We start from the raw sequence: 14,966 nt of genomic DNA, 5'->3' as shown, positions 1-14,966 counted from the left end.
CATCTGCGGAACTTTTACACTAATGAAGAATTTTGGAAGAGGGAGTGTTTGCGAGGGGAGGGGTTTAGGCGAAGAGAAAGGGGAGGGGGGTGAGTTGGTGCAGCGGGGTGTGTTCGAATGTTTATTTTTCATTTAACTGAAAGGAGGCATTGCCGATAGAAGAAGAAGGCGGGTTAACATTCCGGCGGTCCGCCTGGGTAAGGAATGCCGCTGTTGCTGCTGCTGTTGCGAGGGGGAGGGGTTGAGGGGTAGGGGTAGGGGGGAGAATCTTCCGATAGTATATAAAGATGATGGAATAATGCCATTTCTTCCTCTTGATGGACTATCATCAACTTTAAAAGCGGCCCCTCTCTCTACTATCAACGGCGAAAGGAAAAGTCCATAACGGATAGTCGGTGATTCCTGATATGGCTGGCCAATCATTCACTCCTTTGATGGCGCCTCACACATCCCCGATTTTTTACTATCCAGCCGTTCAGATCTTGGGAGAATAAGGCCATAACGAAGAAATATGGCAACAAGTTTAGGTCAGATGGGTGGAAGAGATCTCTTCGGAACTTTGACGGGACGAAGACACGTACAATATCGAATGTCCTCCGGGTCCATCGTTTCTTATTATTGCTTGTCTCCAGGAAGGGGGAGGGGGGCAGGAAGCCTTCAGTGCACCGCCCGTAGTGCACCGTCGGCATCACTGATGGGTGTTTGCATCGTCCCTTGGGCCCCCCTATCCCCATCGACTATTTAGCCCTTTTCTTTTACGTCCGTTCCCGCTCGCTTTCTTCCGTCTTGCTGTCCAACTTCTCTGTCTATTACTTCTTGGCGGAACTGTGGGGTTTTCACCCAGTTCCACTTTTAGATCCTTGTGCTTCATCCTTTTATTTGCCGAGTCTTTTATCTTGCTGTCCACCACTGTGACTCCCTTTTTCCACTGCCCTGCCCGCTGAATGGACGGAGGCGCCCAAGTGCCATTGCTTATGTAACTCACTTCTCAACAGACAGCAAATTCCTTTGAAATGCTGTTTATTCTTTGAAATGCTGTTTATTCTCTCCTGTAAAAAAGCAAAAACAAAGAGAACGATAATAATTGCTATTGTATCAATATTAACAACAATAGTACCGATAATACAAAAAAACACAGTAATAGTATATTACCGATAACTAAAACAATAAAACTACCTAACACAACGTTAAAATATCCGGTGTAATAGTAATAATTGGAATGCTAATAATTACTGTCCCCGAATTTCAGCCAAAGTATAATCTGATCTCGAGACAAATTATGAATCTGATTCATTTCGGCAAACAAATTTTCTTTCCCATCACTAAAAAAAAAAAAAAAAAAAAAAAAAAAAAAAAAAAAGCAGAAAATGTTCTATAAAATTAAGCGGCGCCTTATGGTGATATAAAGGGAAAATTGAGGAAACTTGAGATTAATGAAAAAGAAATGTCACGGTTAATATATTAACAGTTGCTTTTCGTTTCTTTCCTCTTATGAAAAAATGATTAATGGTAAGTTTCTCTCTCTCTCTCTCTCTCTCTCTCTCTCTCTCTCTCTCTCTCTCTGTGAGTGTCCTAGTTTCGCCAACAGAGAAAGTGAGACAATACAGTACTTTACACGAAATGTAGCCACAATGGAACACAAGCCATGGATCATTCCGAAAGCGAAACAACGCTGAATTTCCAAATGGAGGCGTAGTGCTAATCATTACAGAATGCATTTAAGGATTCCTTTTCCTGATTCTAGAACACTCCCACTTCACAGCTGAATTTTGAACTCCTCCATAACTGACTTTTGTAATGTGAGAAATTTTGGTGAACGAAAAGAATAAGTCCTGGCATCGCACCTTGTTCAACTGGAAGCAGAAAATCGTTTTTGTTTATTTGCAGTTAAGATAAAACAATAATAATTAGAGTAAAACTATAACAATTAGTCCATGTTGAATTGAATATATAGAATTTAGGCCAAAGGCTAAGCACTGGGACGTATGAGGTCATTCAGCGCTATAACGGAAATGTACGGTGAAAGGCTTGAAAGGTGTAACAGGAGGAAAACCTCAAAGCAGTTGCACTATGAATCAACTGTTAGGAGTGGTTGGAAAGTAAGATGGAAGAAAGAGAATATGAAAGGAGGTACATTAAAAGAAACGAAAGGGGTTGCAACTGGGGGCCGAAGGTACGTGCAAAGAACCTCAAGTAATTCCTACAGTGCACCGCACGAGGTATTCTGATGGAACTACCCCCTGCGGGAAATAAGTGCATGTACCATGCCTTATATGTCACATCTATTCTACAACTAATACTAATTATGTAACATGTAATTCATACACGTACACAAGATTAAATCAATATAGACATCTATACTGAAATGCAAACTTTAAATGTGTGTAGTGTGAAAGTATCAGTTAATTAATTTCGATAGAGAACATTATACATGTTTAATTTATGACTTCCTCCCTATTCCCCAAATCCCCTAAGTGATCTACTTGTGAAGGGAAGATTTGTATCCAGAAGTCCCTTAACAAACACCTACCCAGCACCAATCTACGCCGACCAATAAAACAATCAACTGCCTTGCAATCTGCCACGCCCGTCTCGTTCTCCTCACTGGGAAATCGAAGGAGACGGTTAATACTTCAACAAAATTGGAATGACCTGGAGTCATGGAGTGTTATTGCCTTCATCATATTTTGTTTGAAATGGAATAGCTGCAGTTGCTGCGCTTTCGTTGCAATCATTATCTTTTTCTAGAATTAATTTTACGATTTAAATGGTAATTTAATGTATAAATGTGGCCATAATTATGAAAACAAAATTGCATAAAAATGTAGCAATGGTGCTGACCTACACTGTACTCGTGCTTCTTCAACCTTGAATGATTTTCCTGTTATCTTTTTTGCGAGATCTGGTTATAAAATGTTCAGCTTTTAACAGGTATGGCGAAATCCTCATGATGCATATCCGCCTATAATACAAAAATCAATCTCTGAAATATCCTTAACAAGTTCATCATCAACCAAGTCTTGAAAAACACAAAACCTCTAATTGCCAATGTTCTTAAACACCTATTATTCAGTAAGACTTTTTTTGTCTAACAGGTTCATCATCATCAACACATCACGACAATAATTCCCAGGACTGGGAAAGTCCTAATTCTTGAATGTGAACATGTAGGAATGTGCATAAAGACATAAAACTAAAAACTGGTTCACGCGACCTCTCACTCGTATCATTCATATCATCCCAACTCGAATGGCAAACTAACCAAGTCCACATTTTACTTTGGACGCTGCCATCTTAGCCATCTCTTCCCTTCGTCTCTTATTCCCTCCTTTAGTTAATCACCTTAAATGTTACCTTCTTTTATTACCATTATATACGTATCCAAGAACAGTATAAATTGCCTCATAGCACATCGCTATACTGCTAATTTTCTTTAAAGGAGGTTAAATTTGCACGGCTAAGTTCCCTTCGTCACAAAAAATGAAGAAAAAAAAAGACATAACCATTACACGATAAATGACATGCATTAAATATTAGGGGGCTCGGACATGTATATGATAAAATTTGTGATTTAAAATCATCAGAATACGTAAAATGTGGGAAAAGATACGTAACAAGGTTTCACAGAGAGAGAGAGAGAGAGAGAGAGAGAGAGAATCTCATCCTCCCCTAACTAAGCACACAACACAGGGGCGTTTATCTCTCCCTTCTCCGGATATTGAGTGGAAGGTCGAAGGTGCTTCCAAGATGTCTTGGTGTCATTGTGATGGAGCGCTTTAACTGGTAAATGTGTTAATGGGAAAAGAGGGTGTAGCATCGTGTAGTACACAAGAGAGAGAGAGAGAGAGAGAGAGAGAGAGAGAGAGAGAGGATGGATTAAAGCTCTCAAGTATCCTAGAGGGAGAAGATTTACAGCTATTACGAACCAGCGTTTGAGTTTCCCCTCGAAATATACTGCATGTTTAAACGAAGGTAAAACGGTAAGCCATAGAAGCGAGTTCGATTCACCGGCATTCCATTGAGGTGTGAGAGATGTGTATTTCTGGTGATAGAAGTTCACTCTCGACGTGGTTCGGAAGTTACTTAAAGCAGTTGGTCCCGTTGCTGAATAACCACTGGTTCCATGCTACGTAAAAACACCATACAAACCAACCATAGAACCAGACAAGGAAATGAATAGCACGTTATGCATAACACTTATCCACAACATTTACTTAATAATGTAAAAAAGAAAAATCTTACTTTAATGATATAGTATTCCAAATCTCAGACTTGATACCATTAATATAATACAAAATCTTTTACCTTCATACTTGATTAAGTCAACCAAATATTATGTTTCCAATATCTGTAAGACTTCTGGGCTACTAAATGAAATACCAATCAACACAGTTAAATAAGTTAATGTGTACCTAAATAAAGGGACAACAAATAACTATTTATTACAAAATGCGTACATAACCAAACAAGGGTCTATAGTATACTCTACGTATGGTACATAAGTAAATGGAAATATTACTTCAGATTCATAGATGGAGAAGCCTTGGTACATCTACTGCATAAACTAACGTTTGACAACCTTGGTCCTAACCACCAAAAAGGCCAAGACAAGAGAATGAGGCAATTTAGATAGCAAAGAGGACATAAATAGAGTGCTGGTGCTAAGATTAGCTACGTAACAGAACCCTTGAAGGAAGGGTTGACGACTGATCCCAATTAGTTACAATTCATTATAAACAGCTATTGGTCACCCTTATCAAAAGTAAATACAATTATAACAAGTAAAAAAATGCGCCGAAGTTTCTTCAGCGCAATCGAGTTTTCTTGACAGCGTAGAATGCTGTATGAAACTTTCATCCACTGCCCGGTGGTACCCTGTGTTGTTGGCACCTATAGCAGTGCCAAACGCATGATCATGACTAACTTTAACCTTAAATTAAAAAAAAAACTACTCAGGCTAGAGGGCTGCAATTTGGTATGCTAGATCATTGGAGCGTGGATGGACAACATACCAATTTGCAGCCCTCTAGCACCAGCGAGTGCCAACCAGGGTTCCGGGGAACCTTGGGGTTCCTTATGCATTATCAAGGGTTCCGCAAGAAGTCTTGAAATAAATATGTATTGCAAAAGACTCTGATCTGAATAAACACAGCTCGAATAGCAGTGGTAGATATTATATGATTTATATGTACTATGTATGTATGTATATATATATAAATATATATATATATATACATTTATATATATATATGTGTATTATATATAATATATATATATATATATATATATATATGTATGTATATAAACTACTCTGGTAGTGATTCCCAGCCTTTATACCTTCAAGGAACCCAAGAAACATTTTTTCATATCCAAGGGAACCTTTATCTACAGCACTCATATATGTATATATATATATATATATATATATATATATATATATATATATATATATCCCTATATAAAAATGTATTATATAATAATATAGTATGCGAGAGTAAGCAAGTTAGGACATAACCACTGGATCACCAATGGATAAAGAATTCAATGTTAGGCAGCAGCATGAACCCACTATCATTACAGTAACGCCATTGAAAAACTCGCTGTAATTGGGGTAGGAAAAATTGTATAAATACAAAAACCCACGGATAGTTTGGAAATTTAAAGAGGTCGATGGACATTCGCGAGAGAGAGAGAGAGAGAGAGGAGAGAGAGAGAGAGAGCAAGCACGAGTGGGGTCTAGATCAAGTATCGCTAAAGACAGTAATTTGACGCATGATGCCCCGGGCCGCCGATCGCTGATACCGAAAACAACTGTCTTTTACAGCGATTCGAAACTATTACCGTTTCCCTAATTACTCACTTGAAGTGACGTTTCGCTTCTGTGATAACAGGAAGAATAAAAATGGACTTTTAATGATGACGATTCAAATGTAACCCAGATGAAACTATTTCCAAAAGGAGAGGAAAAGGACTGTTGGCACAATTGTCTATTTTTTAACACTTACGCCACAAAATATTGAAATTTACTTAATGGCGGTGGCATGATCATTGACATTTCTGCGGCGTTGCTTCATCAGCGGCCATAAAAACGTGAATTTGCTCCAATCACACCTCGGGATGTAACAATTCAAGTTCTGGTCTGCAGTAGTTCAGCGAAGTTTCACCTTCAGTCATCAGAGATGAAGGACCAAAAACGACCTTCTATAAATCTGATATCAATCCGAAAAGTAGGTGATAATCTTTTTACATTACTGAATAGTTTAAACACTTCCTTCATCGTAAATTTTCTTGAGATTGGGTTTCCTTCGTCTGTTCCTGTCCAACTCCATGATTACACTTCTAGCTACAATCCCGTAGGAAAAGAAGTCTAAAGATTTCTTCCTAAAATATTCATCCTTCAGAAAGCAGTTACTACTGAAACAATTGTCTGAAGATTACACTTTATGTACATAGGAAAAACGTGAAGCCCATGCAACTGTGCGCACAAAACGATCATATATATATATATATATATATATATATATATATATATATATATATATATATATATATATATATATAATATATATATATATATATATAAGCGAATTCCACAGGAAAATAATGATAGTCAGAAATCCAAAAGCGCTTTCGTCTTTGCTCAGACATTGTCAAGGAGTTAATGAGGTACAATTGGAGAGAAAGGTCTCAGGTACAACACAAGATCAAGAATACCAGATGGTTAATTGTCAAAAGGGTGAAAAGTAAAAGAGATAATCCAGGATTATCGGATATCACACGGTCACAAACCTAAACAGATTGACCCTAACCGAAATTACAAAGTTTCTTTACAGTCCAAAACATGTAAAAACTGAATATATTAATTTTGCTGCTTATATTTATCTACAACTTTTTTCATTGTGAAAGCATCAAGTTTAAATAAACCAAGACTTAAATTTAGAACATTTCTATTATTTCACTTGATGAAACAAGATTCAATGATATTCCTTTTTAACTGTGTCATTACATGGGATTAAGGCTCTTGCTTGACTCGAGTTAATAGGATGGTCTAAATCTCTCATATGTACGAATAATGCATTCGATATTTGCCCAGTTCTCACAGAATACTGATGCTGCTTGAGACGTTGTGAAAGAGATTTACCGGTTTGTCCGTAATAGACTTTATCACACTTTTTGCAAGGAATTTCATATATGCAGCCTGGAAGCTCTTTAGGAGATTTTTTTATTATTAAACTCTTGACATTAATATTACTGAAAACTGTTTAATTAAATGGTCCAAGCCCTTCAAAATGGATTTAATTTGTTTATTAAAATGGGAGTTCACTGTCTGTGTAGGGTCAGACCTCAGTTTCGTATAAGTATCAGTATCATTTAGAAATGCAATTATTTTACTTTTATATTCACTTTTATTCATTATTACCACTGCATTAGATTTCTCTGCTTTAGTCACTTTCACTGTATTGTCTTCTTTAATTTTCTTAAAAGCCTGGAGAAATCTCACGTGTACATTAGGGGGAGAAGGCTTACATATAGCACCATACACAATACCTTTACAAATATTGATATCATCAGAGCATAGGTTTTGATTAAATTTTTCTAAATAACAAAAGGATTTTGAGATGTCGACACAGTCCAGGTTACCATTAAATACATCAAAGCTTAACCCACATATATATATATATATATATATATATATATATATATATATATATATATATATATACATACATTATATATATATATATATATATATAATATATATATATATAAAAATATATATACTGCTTCCTGCATGATATATCTTCTATGAGCTCCGGCCCTTATGTATATATGTATATGTATATATATATATATATATATATATATATATATATATATATATATATATATATATATATATATATATATATATATATATATCTATATACATATAGTATATATTATAAATACTCCCCATCATTATCAGCAAACTCCATCTACCCCATTATGATGAGCCTTACTTGACGAGCATCATCCCAGGCACGTGAATATATACACATTACCGGAGTGACCAAGAGAAGTCAGAAGATTTCTCCTTGAAATTCTAAGACTTGGTGATCAACCATTCAGTCTCCTATTTTGTGACAGACTTCTTCAAAACAAGTCTGATAAACTTTAACCTCAGGAAAACGTTATATTTGACTTGAATTTAGGTAATGTTAATGTTAATGATAGGTGTTTTGTGACGAGCTTTTCTTCACGCTAAGAAAGCAACAGACGCTAACATTAAAATATCGCAAAAATAAAAGTTAACACTGAAAACATAGTACGACGTAATTCCTTCTTGCATAGAACTTTCATAGTATGTGGCAGCTGAAAACAGTACCGAAAATGTTACCCATTTGGCTTAGGAATTCTTACTTTTTAGTTTCAAGCAACGAATGTAGGAAGAGAGAGAGAGAGAGAGAGAGAGAGAGAGAGAGAGAGAGAGAGAGAGAGAGAGAGAGATAAGGGAAGGTAAAACACCAGGTGATCCATTATTCATTGGCCGTCCTAGAATCACTTTAATCTCATTCTGGTCCCAACTCTCCAACACGGCAAAGTGGTTTTTCCTCCATTCTCTTTGGCCACTCCTCTCCGCTTCTCACTCGTTCCTCACCTCTTCTCACCCCAAGACACAGCCACTCGAAGGGATAACATTCGATTCTTCATAATGCATTTCGCGCGTGGACTCGCGCGCGTTGAGCGCCTTCCGTAGAAACGCCAAAGGCTATTTTAACTTTTATTCCTTTTTTTTTCTTTTTTTTTTTTTTTTTTTTGAAGAGGGGAGGGGTTGGTAAGTACAGACTCCCTCCCTCTCCATTCGTAAATTCATTTCCGTTTCCTCTTTACACTCCTCCCCAATGTTTGAAAATGGCTTTCTCTGTATTTGACGTCAGCTGTCAACGCATCTATTATTACCCCTTATCGGTTGTCTGTTCAGATATATTACATCCTCCAACCTCCTGTTAGCCATTTATATATATATATATATATATATATATATATATATATATATATATATATATGAAGGCCTTTTTCATCAACCGCATCCTAACTATTTGGGCAGTCTGTTTAATTTTATTCTTCATTAATTATAGTCGTATAAAGTTACATAGTCCTTTGTTTTTCAAGAATTCCCAACTCCTCATCAGAATACCGTTTTACTTTTTCATACTTTAACATAGTGAATTCTAATAATTTCCGTAAGTGGCGACTTCATTTGTGATCTCTGCTTGGTGGTTTCACGAAACGAGTTCATGAAGAGTTTCAAGAATTTTTTCAACATAGTAAATATCACAAGAACTGCGTTCCCTTAATTTTTATGACCGGGCAAAATTGGGTTTGTGGAGTATCGGAAACAAAGACGAGGTGCTTGGAGCACCGGTTTTCTTCATATCTTCATTTGCTTCTTCTGATTCCATTCACTGCCAACGAATAAGAGAAATTTCCAATTGAAAAAGGAGTTAGACAAGGAGACCCCATCTCTCCTAAATTATTCACAGCGTGCCTAGAAGAGTTTATAAGAATTTAGACTGGGAAAATGTAGGAATTAACATTAATGGGGAATACCTTAACAACTTGAGATTTGCAGATGACATTGCTCTTCTCTGTGAATCAGGGGAGGAATTACAAAAGATGATAGAAGATTTGAATGAATAAGAGTAAAACTACGTTAATGTTCACTGAAAATGCAGACAATAAATAAAGGTTATGGACGAACCTCTAGAGATTGTTAATGAGTATACGTATTTAGGAGAGACAGTAATTGTTTCCCCAGGACATGAGACCGAAATTAAAAGAAGGATAAGCATGGTATGGAGAGATTTTGGTAAACAAAATGAGATTATGAAAAGTAAAATGCCACTTTCTCTAAAAAAAAGGATTTCATCAGATGGTTCTAAGCAGTATCAACTTATGCATCTATGCATCAGAAACTTGGAGCCTTACTGAACCCTTAGAAAATAAACTAGTTACAAGTCAAGGAGCTATGTGCAAAGAATAATGATGGGAATAACACTAAGAAACAGAAAAAGAGCAACATGGATACGAGAGAAAACTTAAGTAGAAGATATTCTAACAAGTAAGAAAATGGGCTTGGGCGTATATTGAGAATGTCAGATAATAGATGGACGAAAAGAATAACAGAATGGGTCCTAGAGATTGCAAACGAAGCAGGGAAAGGAAGAGAAGACGATAGATTGACGAGCTAAGAAAATTTGCGGTTATGGAGTGGCATAGAAAGACATTAAACAGAAGGGAGTGGAAGGACATGTCTGAGGCTTTTGTCCTGCAGTGGACTTGGAACGGATGATGATGATGATGATGATGATGATATATATATATATATATATATATATATATATATATATATATATATATATATATATATATATATATATATATGACGCATCACCTCAGGTTTCGACTTTATTTCCAAGCCCCTAAAGTCACTCTCGATTTTTTCACCCTTGGTGATATGTGATAAACGAATCACGTGTGAAAGCGACTATAACCACATGTATATACACACAGATCATATATATATATATATATATATATATATATATATATATACATATATGTGTGTGTGTGTGTGTGAGTATAAATAAATGCTATATGTGTATATATGAATATATAATATATATATATAGAAAGGTCACGCATGCATAGATGGCCTATAACATACATACATACATACATACATACATACATACATACGTGCATACATACGTACATACATATATATATATATATATATATATATATATATAGATATATATATATATGTGTGTGTGTGTGTGTGTGGTGTGTGTGTGTGTGTGTTGTATGTTGTATATTATATTTTTGTACGGGAATCCCATGCATATTGCTTTCCTCTCATCTTCATCCTCCTCTTCTTCCTTGACATATCATCAAAGCTTTCCCGAACGGCCCCCTGCGACGAATGCAACATAAATGGAGTTACACAACTTTGGTGAAATTCGTTTTACCCCTTTAAGGTTGCATCTGTCCAAAAGCAACTTCCTCCTCCTCCTCCTCCTCCTCTTCGGCCACCAAATCTTTGATATCCCTCAGAAGTTACCTGTGAGGGATAAAAAGGAAGGGGAAATCGACAACCAATAATTCTTTCAGCTGATGGAGCTGACCATTCTGATCATTTTGTTTGTTCAATGGTGCTTCGTCGAGTGTCTGCTTAATCTTGTTACTCTGGCGTCGTATTATCAAAGGTGAAGGGCCTGTGGCACCTTAAGTATATAGCTCTAGCGTCATAAAATCAAAACGTCCAAAGTTTCCCGCATCATCATTCTTTTTTTAACATTTGTTAACTGATGATATTTGTTATTGTTAAATTTTGAATTAACGATGGAACTGGTCTTATTATTGTTTTCTGTCTTCATAACCCAAGAGCTGACACGATATGAAACACGACATCAAAGTTCTGTCCATTGTTAAAACGAAAACCTCATATCGCCAACATGAAGACCACCTAATATCTTCTTTCGGAGAGTAAATGGAGGCGGACTCATTTGTCATTAAAGACGCTAAATCAACAAAGGTGTTGCATCACAAAAGAATTTGACCAACGTAGTTAGGCCAGTGAGTACCTCAACTGCATGAATTACTCATTAACGTGGGGACCGAAACGTATACCCCGTATTAGGTAATAACACCAAAAAATAGACAGAATTTCCTACGAAGTTTCACATATCCTTGACTTTTCCTCTATAGTCCAAGATAACAAGTCTATATCCGGATAACATAAATAATAAAGTACTCACACAGCAATAGAGTGATAGGATTCTGAGAGAAATAGAAAAAATAATAGGATACATTTTCCATTTGACAGATGCAACTGGTTGCTAACCAGTAATCTAGCCTCTAATAAGTGTCTAAAACATTTAATATTTAATATGATTAAATTTTACATATTCTCCACTTATCAGTTTGGTTAACTGACTCTCAGTCAATTGTCAGTGGATAGACAAATTTAGTTCTAAATAACAACAATTGTAACAACCTGAACCAGAAGATACAGAGCTACAGAGGATGTTTTTCTCCCAGAGGAATTTCACGCCCTTGAGAACGAATGCTTTTGTTAGGGGGATTCCAATTCCTTTGACCTAATCCTTTTAGCATGTGCCGTTGTATATCCCCACAAACTCCCAAAAGGCGGGAAGGATTACAAGGAAGCCAGTGGACATAATTCACCAAGGTATTATATATAGAAAAAAAAAAAAAAAACAGAACGAGTGTTTGGGGTTTGAATTTCAACAAATACCGGTTTCCCCTTAAAAGAGGGAGCGAAAAAGGAGGAAGAATCTCTCCCATGGCGCTTTTTACAGGTGGAAGTGGTATTAAGGGATCGAGTTGTATGACTCACGGATTCCCTTTTTCAAAAGCGACACCTGTATTTCTGGTCAAAGCGGACGGGGGCGAATTTCCACACAGCTTTCTCTTCTGACGGTCTAAATCTCTGGCACATTTTATGCGTCGTATCCCACATAGAGAATTGCTTGTAGACAACATACATACATACAAAAATACATACATACATAAATACATACATTGTAATATATTCTTTCACTACAGCCACCCTGAGTTTTTGAAAATGAAACACACACACACACAATATTCCATTTTGAACATTTCTTTATATCTAGTTTTATCAAAATAATAAATAACTTCTACAATTTATTGAAGCTCAGACATTTGGGAAGGCAGAAACCCTCACCGATTAATGGCAGAAGAAACTTGATAAAGAAGAGTCTTAGTTTCAGTTTTCTGTGGAAGAAAACTGTTGAGATGCCTTTGTCTGTCCGTCCGCACTTTTTCTGTCCGCCCTCATATCTTAAAATCTACTGAGGGTAGAGGGCTGCAAATTGGTATGTTGCTCATCCACCCTCCAAACATACAAAATTGCAGTCCTCTAGTCTCAGTAGTTTTTACTTCATTTAAGGTTAAAGTTTAGCCATGATCGTGCGTCTGGCTGAGAGCTACATACAGCATATAAGCTGTACTACAGAAAACTCGAATGGGCCGAAGTAGCTTCGACGCAGTTTTTACTTGTTGCTAATAGCTATGTAACTATTTTACTATGATAGATTCACATCACCCGTGCATCTGATGTCTAGGCCAGTCCCTTACGACGCTTCTGATTGCCTGTTGATAAGCCAATCACTTAGCTGAAAACTCTCAGTCACTCTCGAGAGTTCACATAGGCAGGATGTATGTTCCACCTCTCCTGAGGGATACTTTTGATGGACGTATCCCTCAGGAGAGGTGGAACATACATCCTGCCTGTGTGAACTCTCTCGAGTTTCCAGCCAAGTGATTGGCTTATCAATAGTCAATCAAAAGCGCCGCACGGTTGACGTGAATCTACTATAGTACATTAGTGGTAGTAGTAGTAGTAATAGTAACACTGAAGTTTTCTTTTAGCAGTAGTGGCAGCAGAAGACTCATTATCAGCTGTTACCTTTAATAGTATAACAACTCGAAATACGAGTGAAAAAAAGCGACTCGGCAGAATCTTAAAAACTGAAAATTTGCCAAATGGAGATGCAGAGAGAGGCTAATATCTTCTCGCCAGGGTCATTAATTTCTCGTTACTAGTCGGAATCGAGGTCTGGAGAGGCAATAAGCAGAACCAGTAAAAATCCGGAATTATAAAAGTTTTTATTGTCTTCGAAACTTTTTAGCGACATCTGAAGCCATGAAAAATAATATTAAGCCTTCTGACCCTCTTCAGAGACACTGGTGCACATGAAAACGCAGTACAGTTCTCACCTCATTCACACTTTATTTGCACACACACACACACACACACACACACACACACACACACACATATATATATATATATATATATATATATATATATATATATATATATGTGTGTGTGTGTGTGTGTGTGTGTGTGTGTGTGTATTATATATATAAAAATCTATCACATTACCGTGATTCATATACATATATCGAACTACAAATGTCCTTTAATATCTAATTCGCTCTACCTCGGAATTAATATATTTTCATATATGCTTAACCGAGGGGGAATTTATTAAGCGATAATAGAATTGGCGATCGGCAGGCGCGAACCAGCGACCTCGGTTAAGCATATATGAAAATATATTAATCCGAGGTAGAGCGAATTAGATATTAAAGGACATTTGTAGTTCGATATATATATATAGATATATATATATATACACACATATATATATATGGTCAGGTCGGCCAGGTCACCTCGTCGTGATTATGGTATCGCGGGTTCGTTTCCCACTGCTGGACATCATGATTTCTCAAAAAAAAAAAAAATAAATAAATAAATCTTTGAAGTTGGAGCTCAAGGCTTTATAATGACAAGTGTATCCAAAAAAGAGCAAAGAATTTGAGAAGTTAAGAGGGCATTGTGGCTATTACAATTTCATATATATATGTGTATGTATATATATATATATATATATATATATATATATATATATACACATACATTATATATACATGTATATACACATGTATATCATATTTATGTCCAAATTTTGGATACAAGGAAGAAATAAAATCATAGTTTTTAATCTGATTATAAGTTAAGAGTGGGAAGCTCAAGTTTCTATACAACAAGGCGACTTTAAAAGACAGAAGATACCACTCTGGGAAAATTAGCATTACAGATCAGTATATTTTTTCTGTAGTGTGATTATCAACTTCATATTTTGCATATCTTTATTCATATATTACTGAAAATATTTGTTTGGATACCTTAGAGTTTTGGAATTTACGTGGAGCGTTCATTTTGTTCTTTTTTCTTGTCTTGTCTTGTCTTTCTGGTGTCGAACTGGCTACTTAGAGTTACATAATTTTAGAAAAGTGTTAGGTGAAAAATTAATAATTTTTCTTATTTTTCTACACATAACATTATTTCATGTTGTGCCTGAAAATTT

General features: G+C 36.1%; 1 long non-coding RNA gene across 1 annotated transcript in view; it reads right to left on the bottom strand.

Moving 5' to 3' along the window:
- Positions 1-382: 382 nt before the first annotated feature.
- The window catches only part of LOC135221072 (uncharacterized), a 339,610-nt gene continuing 325,026 nt past the window's right edge, over positions 383-14,966 (bottom strand). The window contains exon 3 of the long non-coding RNA XR_010315869.1: positions 383-1,049. This is a non-coding gene — a long non-coding RNA (uncharacterized LOC135221072). The remainder of the gene's footprint in view (positions 1,050-14,966) is intronic.

The sequence above is a fragment of the Macrobrachium nipponense genome, chromosome 20, assembly GCF_015104395.2.
Source record: "Macrobrachium nipponense isolate FS-2020 chromosome 20, ASM1510439v2, whole genome shotgun sequence".
In the NCBI taxonomy this organism is placed as follows: Eukaryota; Metazoa; Arthropoda; class Malacostraca; order Decapoda; family Palaemonidae; genus Macrobrachium; species Macrobrachium nipponense.
The sequence above is the reverse complement of the archived record's forward strand: the minus strand, read 5'-3'. Positions and strand labels throughout refer to the sequence as shown.